Source organism: Triticum urartu, chromosome 4A (assembly GCF_056163025.1).
Source record: "Triticum urartu cultivar PI428250 chromosome 4A, HENAU_Tu73, whole genome shotgun sequence".
In the NCBI taxonomy this organism is placed as follows: Eukaryota; Viridiplantae; Streptophyta; class Magnoliopsida; order Poales; family Poaceae; genus Triticum; species Triticum urartu.
In genome coordinates this window covers 539,382,603-539,391,229 of record NC_141876.1, presented here as the reverse complement: position 1 = coordinate 539,391,229, position 8,627 = coordinate 539,382,603, and the positions used below count along the sequence as shown (strand labels likewise).

Sequence of the window (8,627 nt, the reverse complement as noted above, 5' to 3'; positions counted from 1 at the left end):
ATTAGGTGAGAGATACTGTGTACGTAAGCGATTGCGTTACGTTAGAGAGCGCCTATCCATCTCTTCGCAGGGTGTGTAGGATGTAGGGTGTAGGTGGACGATTGCGCTGAAAGACAAGACGATATTGGCCGGCACATGATGCTACTTATATCGGGGTAGAGCGTTCTGTATGATAGACATAGAAGTGACATGTTTTTATATCGAGATTCGTCGTTGTGTGGTTGACTTTGATGCATCAATTATCGACGTCAGTCTAGCTCATAGCGGATTACTTACGTGCGAAGAGTTTTCGTCGATGTGCTGAAAGTTGGAACTTGGACCTAGTGACCTGCTCCGATAAATCAAGACTTTTAACTGAATAGCCATCTTAGCGCTGGGCGGATGCTGTCATGAGCAGGCAGGTCGGTCCCGGACTTCAATTCAGAGTTCCAAACCGTAAGAATTTTTCACTAAACAGGAAGCGTTTGATCTGAGTTAGCTCGTCCTGCTGCCTCGTAAGATAGAAAAGGCATTTAAATATTTATCTACCGCAAGCGGGGATAGCTCAGTTGGGAGAGCGTCAGACTGAAGATCTGAAGGTCGCGTGTTCGATCCACGCTCACCGCAAAAATTTTATTTTGGAATAACGCAGCCCAACCCAGTTATTATTCCTTTCTGGATATCGCTATGTCTAGCTCATAGCGAAACCTAAAACTAGCTTCCTCTCGCGTCAGGCGGCTCCCTGAATGGGGCAGCCCAGCCTTGCAGGAGGCCACGGCCTCGTTTTTTTTTCTTTTTTTTTTCATGTTCTTTTTTCAATTTTTCTTTTATTTACTTTCCTTTATACTTCGGAAAAGTCTACATAAATATATTAAAAAATAATTTTCATAAAACATTTGAAATTTTCTGTTAACTAACATTTCAAAAATGTTGAATGCGTATACATAAAATGTGTATCACGTATACAAAATATGTATATAAAAATAAAAATGTGTGAAAAAATTGGATCATGTATTTTTAACTTTTAGCATTAAAAAATTATTAAACAAGTATTTGAAAAATGTTAAATGTGTATAGATAACATGTTTACTGGAGGAACACTTTGTGTGCTACCAAACGTCACAACGTAACTGGGTGATTATAAAGGTGCTCTACAGGTGTCTCCGAAGGTACTTGTTGGGTTGGCGTATTTCAAGATTAGGATTTGTCATTCCGATTGTCGGAGAGGTATCTCTGGGCCCTCTCGGTAATACACATCACTCAAGCCTTGCAAGCATTGCAACTAATAAGTTAGTTGCGGGATGATGTATTACGGAACGAGTAAAGAGACTTGCCGGTAACGAGATTGAACTAGGTATTGAGATACCGACGATGGAATCTCGGGCAAGTAACATACCGATGACAAAGGGAACAACGTATGTTGTTATGCGATCTGACCGATAAAGATCTTCGTAGAATATGTAGGAGCCAATATGAGCATCCAGGTTCCACTATTGGTTATTGATCGGAGACGTGTCTCGGTCATGTCTACATAATTTTCGAACCCGTAGGGTCCGCACGCTTAAAGTTCAGTGACAATCGTAATTAGGGTTTTTGTGTTTTGATGTACCGAAGGTTGTTCGGAGTCCCGGATGTGATCACGGACATGACGAGGAGTCTTAAAATGGTCGAGACATAAAGATTGATATATTGGAAGCCTATATTTGGATATCAGAATCATTCCGGGTGAAATCGGGATTTTACCGGAGTACCGGGGGGTTACCGAAACCCCCCCGAGGGTTAATGGGCCTACATGGGCCCTAAGGGAGAAGAGGAGGACCGGCCAGGGCAGGTCGCGCGCCCCCTCCCCCCTAGTCCGAATAGGACAAGGAAGGGGGGGGCCCGTTTCCTCTTTCCCCCTTCCCCTTTCCTTCTCCAACAAGGCAAGAGGGGGGAGTCCTACTCCCAGTGGGAGTAGGACTCCTCCAGGCGCACTCCTAGGGGCCGGCCGCACCTCCCCCCTCCCTCCTTTATATACGGGGGCAAGGGGGCACCCCATGACACACAAGTTGATCTTCGTGATCGTTCCTTAGCCATGTGCGGTGCCCCCTTCCACCATATTCCACCTCGGTCATATCGTAGCGGTGCTTAGGCGAAGCCCCGCGTCGGTAGAACATCATCACCGTCATCACGCCGTCGTGCTGACGAAACTCTCCCTCAACACTCGGCTGGATTGGAGCTCGAGGGACGTCACCGAGTTGAACGTGTGCAGAACTCGGAGGTGCCGTACGTTCGGTACTTGGATCGGTCGGATCGGGAAGACGTACGACTACTTCCTCTACGTTGTGTCAACGCTTCCGTTGCCGGTCTATGAGGGTACGTAGACAACACTCTCCCCTCTCGTTGCTATGCATCACCATGATCTTGCGTGTGCATAAGAATTTTTTTGAAATTACTACGTTCCCCAACAGTGGGCAACCATGTCAAATGTCTAGAACCTCCTTGTTGAACTTGCTTATTCCATTGTAGGAAATTGAACGATGCATGGTTCTCATGACCTTCTGGAGAATTTGGCACATTCGCAATGAAGTAGTGCACCATAAACCTACTCCCCCCATGGAAGCTTCTAAAAGATTTTTGGTAAGCTACCTAGACTCCTTGGTAGGTTTAAAGATTGATCTCACTTCTGACCCGATTAAAGGGAAGCTCCTAGTGACATATGATAAAGGATGTGATAAAGGATGTGACCTTGACAAACCCACATGTGATAAAGGATGTAGTTGCCCCTCATGTGTGGTGTCCACCAACGCCTGGATGGGTGAAACTAAATACTGATGGTTCATTTTTAGAGAATGGCACGACTAGAGCTGGTATGGTGCTGCGAGATGATAGAGGTCGCATTATTTACTCAGCTTGTAGACAACTCTTCTCTTGCCAGGAAGCACTTGAAGCTGAACTCTATGCTTGCATGGAAAGACTGTCTTTTGCCATTCAGAGAAGTGACTTGCCAATTATAATTGAAATGGACTCTGTCGTTGCTGTCAAGTTGATTCAAGCTTCAGGTCTTGATAGATCGATTTATTCTTCTATAGTTAGAGAAATTAGGCACCTTATGTCTTTTCGTGATTTTTGTGTTACTCATGTAAATCGCAATCAAAATAAGATTGGCGATAGTTTGACTAAATTTGCTAGAGTAGAGGGCACAACGATGACCTGGGTTGGTTCTGGCCCGATAGATTCTTTAGAGCTAGCCAAAGCTGATTGTATGGACAATGTGATTTGAGTAATATAAGAGTTTACCTGAAAAAAAAAGAGCTGCCTAATTAGCCAATAACTGAGCTAGCAGGTACAAGGATTAATAAAGCTTCGTATGATTGTCTAAAAAAGAACTAAGCTAGCTGGTTGTTTCTTAAAAAAAAAAGAGAAAGAGAAGGATTTGACCGTTGGACGCCAGCCTGCCGATCCAACAGCGCTCAAAAGTCAAAACACATGTGCGGTCACCAGCAGGTCGATCCAGTAGTTGAGGAATTCAGAGTTCTAAACTGAATGTGTCCTTTGACGACTGAACTGGAAACGCTTGATCTTTGTTTGGTCGCGATGGTGCCTACTTCTGCAAACAATAAGTAAGCTTAATTAATCGTTAATTCCATAAGCGGGGATAGCTCAGTTGGGAGAGCGTCAGACTGAAGATCTGAAGGTCGCGTGTTCGATCCACGCTCACCGCACAATTTTTTTTCCGCATCCGTCGGCCCAGCCTTTTTATTATTTTCAAAAACAGCCATTTTTTTGCATGTAGGAGTAACCCAGCCCAGAACAGCAACGAAATGGGCTTTTAATACTAAAGTAGGCCACGGCCTTAAAACTGTCCAAGACGATGGACGCCATATCGAACTGCCGTCCCATTCGCGGCGGCCTCTCAAGAAACCGCCAGTTTCCCTGCGTCAACCGACCGGAACTGGCATACTTCGCTCGCAGTCATCATCAATCCATCACCGAGCATCAGGGCACATGGACGGAGAAGGCCGGCTCCCGCGGCGACGGCCGTGCCGGTGGTGGCACCCACGACGCCGTCCGCCGCAGCGTCGGCGTTACGCCGAAGCCGTCCCCCGAGGCTTGCGCGCTGCATTGCCGGCGGCAGCCCGCGCGAACGGGTACGGACATAACCTGTGGACGCCCGTGGCGGCGCCGCGCGTCGAGCTCGTCCCCGTCCTCGTCCCTCCCCGGCGCAGGAAGCCCGGCCTCGTTCTGAGTATGGCGTGCGTGGCGGTTAAGTTCCTTGGTCTGCTCATCGGCGCGTTCGGTACGTCAGGGTTGTGAGATCGGATGACTCCATAACTACAGTTTGCATCGGCAAACGCAGTATTCTCGACAGTGCGGTGCGTATGGTATGGCTGCAGCATTTCTGGTAGGTAGGAGTAGTTGTTACTGGCCGTGTCTCTAAGGACTTGTGTCTGTTCTACGGTCTTCAGTCTGCCAACGGATAGTTTCCTGTTGATTCCTCTGCAAATTTAGCTAGAACGAATGAAGCAGTGCCGGCGTGCCAAATTCATATCTGTATCTGTGTGTCATTCGGCGGGCGTAATGTTGATTACTGCAGCATCTGCAAGAAAAGATGTCACCCATGTTTTGCAAGTGTTCTGCTGTAAGGGACAAGTTGGGGATCACTCGATCTACTACGATCTCTCACTAGTTTGAGTTACAAGCTTCAATTACATACGAATTTGATTACAGAAACAGAGGAAGACAAGGTAGGAGAAGAACAAAGAAAGGGGAGGAGGTAGCCGCCGCCGATTCGTTCGGTGATCCACTGGATGCCCTCTCCTTGTGAGCGCCGGGCTTAAGTAGCTGGAGGGATGAGTCTTGAATGGGCCAAGTCCATGGGCTGGCCCAAGGGGTAGGCCCTGTGCGCGTACAGGTTAGGAGGGCTCCTAACATCGCTCCCTCCTTGAAATCCGGCTTGACCCCAAACCGGCATCGCCAAGAACCGCCCGGGTCCCATTGCACTCGATGGTCGTTTACTTGCTCGAAGTCACGGCGGTAGCAGAAGGTGGGGGTGCCTTGAACGACATGGGAGTAGTAGTCATGGACAATGGCGACCCAGTCGGATGAACTGTCGAGGAAGTGGTCATTGTTGAAGTTGATGGAGTACTTGCGGTCGACGGAGCCTTGTGCGAAGCAGGCAGCGATAGCGATGACACCCCTCCCTCCTTGAGAACGTTGTTGATCGTAGCCGGTAGAGGGTACTATATCCCCCGTGGCATGTGCTCTCTTGTTAATCACCTCCACCATCATAATTGTCGACGACCAAAAAGTAGAAGCTGGGAAGGTGACAAGACAGCGGGCAACCAAGGTGGCGCACCTCCCTTTCTGAAACACCTCCCGTCATGTCAATTTCCTTAGCAACAACAATCTAAGGCCTCCAGGATCCCAAGACATGCCCAGCTGGTAGCGATGTAGGTCAGAGCCCAGCATATCAACAGAATCAATGAGAAGCAAATTTGTTGGACTACCATTGAGGCTAGATAGCTCAACGGGATTCTTGCTGATATGTTGTTGTAGCATGGCCATAATCAAGGACTCCACTGTGTGTGTGGGAAATGCCTGCTCAAGATATAGCCCCATATGCACAATGGCTTCCGAGTGTATTACTATGGATCGACTAGCAGGTGCAATGGAGGTAAATTGTTCATCGTTGGGTGATATTCCTGTAACAAGCACTAGTGTACGAACATTCCGGTCATGAACTGGAGAATGTCGTGGGGAGTTAAGCTGAAAAATTGGCCAACACTGTGATCCTTCAGTTTCAAGCATCAGGCACCTTGTGCGCCAGACCACACAGGGAACGTCCAGTAACTTCTCCACTAAAACCGAGTGTTCAACTGATGCACAAACAAACCAAACGCATCTCTAGAGAATAGATCTTTACTTTGCACCACATGGATATTTCCGTGAGCCACTTGGAGGACTAGATGCTTGGTATTTTGGTACCTTGTGATGCATGTCCTTGCTGAACAGAACCAGTTTTGCACAACATTTCCAGAGTCAGTAGAGAGCTGAGACAAACGAATGTTGCTCTGCTCATGGCCAATTAATTGTAGCTCCATTAAGTGGCCCGAGATAGACATACAAGGAAACATACATTCCATTTGTTCTGACATCACAATTTCACAAGGTGTTTCTCTCGCCGTGCATCGTTTCATCTTCCTGTACTTGCAAAATATTTTCATTCCGCTCCATGCACCCACATATACTTTCAGAAGTCCTGTAAAAGCAGCACTTTCCCCATAATTCGTTCCATTAGTTCTCGAATCTATCCATTCCCGACTTAATTGCTTACCATCAGATGTTGCCTGATCCGATAGACGCCCAAACTGCAGTTGTGTATCAGTCAAGCAATTGAAAGGTTCCTCCATAAGAATTAGCACGCAGTAGCAGACACCCATCCGAGAATTACCCAATAAGGTTTGGCCCCGATGAAAGCTTCGGCCAGTTATGAACTCCCGAGTACTTGTTGGATCAGGTGGATGGTGGAAACAAAGCAGTAACTCCAAATCCTGATGAGTTGTATGCTCCAACATGTAAACCATAGCACCATCGACTTCCTTCTGTTTCAGATTTGCTCGAACAACACCCACCAGAAAGTAACAAGTTGGTTGTACACGCTGAATAGCTGATGGTTGCACCATTTTTGAATCGATTTTGCCATACATCATCTGATAGCGACATCCCGTGTCCAGCAAAGTCTCACAAGGCAGCATAAAAATATTGAGTGAATGTTTATCCATGCAAAGGCCAAGTGTACTGAATAATGGACAGTTGATTTCACCACAACAGACTAGTTCATATGGTCTAGATTGCATGAACCGAAGGAAAATACTACTCGAATGTTCTGTGCTTAGAGCACCCATTTTATGCATGCTCTGAAATTGACCTTCAGGAAAGAGCTGTGTGCTGAAACCTGAATCATCACTGTCCCGTTTCAAAAACCACAAGCACAAGAGCTGACCTGGGCGTACCCTTCTCCAGTTTCCAAGTAGACCGAGCCACCGCCCCCATGTATTGGACACCAACTCTCCAATATGTAACACATTCACAGAAAGGTAACTACTACTCAATCCCTTGCCATGCACTTGGGAAATCAGATATGCATGTGTCTTGAACGTCCATGGATGCAGGTCATGGACAGAAGTAGGCATCTGGAACTTCCAATGACGACCATTAGTATAGCAGACCTCTGATGGCACAACAATTGCAAACGACGGCCATGGTGTCGGCCGCATCAAAAGTCCTTGGTGCCTTGTGGGCAACAAGACATTCAGGTCATGGTCCCGGAATGACGATGTGGCGACGACTCGGTTCAAACAATTCGTCGAATAACTCATGAATGTCTTGGCGACCCAGTCCAGGGGCACATCATAAGCAACCTCAAAGACCTCCTTGGCCTTTGTGGTGGATGAGGAAACGCTGGTAGGTACTGCAGGTGTGGTGAGGACATCGGGAGGGGCCTCGACCGCTGCGTACTTGCCCGGGTTGGAAGACACTACCGTGGCGGTCACCACAACAAGGAACTTGGCACTCACGGCTGAGTCAGTGAGCTGATCCACATTCTTGTCGCTGAGGTGGATGACGGGCTCGGGGTAGATGGTGGTGACCTTGTTGACGTTGTTGGTGGCAACAACTTGGTTCGAGTCATCCGTCGAACAGGTGATGTGCGCCATTGCGATGCAAGCAGGGGGCGCATCGTGGATGACCTCGAGCACTTCCTGAGCCTTGGTGGTGTAGCCGGGGATGTCAGGGACGGGCATAGGTGAGGCATGCGTCGTGGTTGAGGCTGCCAGATCAACAAGGAAGGTGACCACGGGAGGGTCACCCACTCGTGCAATACCCAACGCTGAGCACATCTCGTCTGCCTGAGCGCATAACCTCTCGAGATACCACAACAGCTGCTCCTTGGCGGACATGGCATCCCACTCTGGTGGTTTGACGACGGGCATGGTCTTGTCACCGGTGGAATTGTAGGAATTGGGAGAAAAAATTGAAGGGGAAGGGTGGAACCTGGCTCTGTATACCAGATGTAAGGGACAAGTTGGGGATCACTCGATCTACTACAATCTCTCAATAATTTGAGTTACAAGCTTCGATTACATACAAATTTGATTACAGAAACAGAGGGAGACAAGGTAGGAGCAGAACAGAGAAAGGGGAGGAGGTAGCCGCCGCCGCTTCGTTCAGTGATCCACTTGATGCCCTCTCCTTCTGAGCACCGGGCTTAAGTAGCTGGAGCGATGAGTCTCGAATGGGCCAAGTACATGGGTTGGCCCAAGGGGTAGGCCCTGTGCGCGTACAGGTTAGGAGGGCTCCTAACATCCCTCCCTCCTTGAAATCCACCTTGACCCCAAGCCGGCATCGCCAAGAACCGCCCGGGTCCCATTACACTCGATGGTTGTTTACTTGCTCGAAGTCACGGCGGTAGCAGAAGGTGGGGGTGCCTGGAACGACATGGGAGTAGTAGTCATGGACAATGGCGACCCAGTCGGATGAACTGTCGAGGAAGTGGTCATTGTTGAAGCTGATGGAGTACTTGCGGTCGACGGAGCCTTGTGCGAAGCAGGCAGCGATAGCGATGACACCCCTCCCTCCTTGAGAACGTTGTTGATCGTAGCCGGTAG

The 8,627-nt window shown here is 48.3% G+C and overlaps 2 non-coding genes across 2 annotated transcripts; both read left to right on the top strand.

Moving 5' to 3' along the window:
• The first annotated feature begins 533 nt into the window (after nucleotides 1-533).
• Nucleotides 534-606, top strand: TRNAF-GAA (transfer RNA phenylalanine (anticodon GAA)). The gene has a single exon. It is a non-coding gene; the product is annotated as a tRNA-Phe (tRNA).
• A 3,004-nt stretch (nucleotides 607-3,610) lies between these two features.
• On the top strand, nucleotides 3,611-3,683 carry TRNAF-GAA (transfer RNA phenylalanine (anticodon GAA)). The gene has a single exon. It is a non-coding gene; the product is annotated as a tRNA-Phe (tRNA).
• Nucleotides 3,684-8,627: the final 4,944 nt, after the last annotated feature.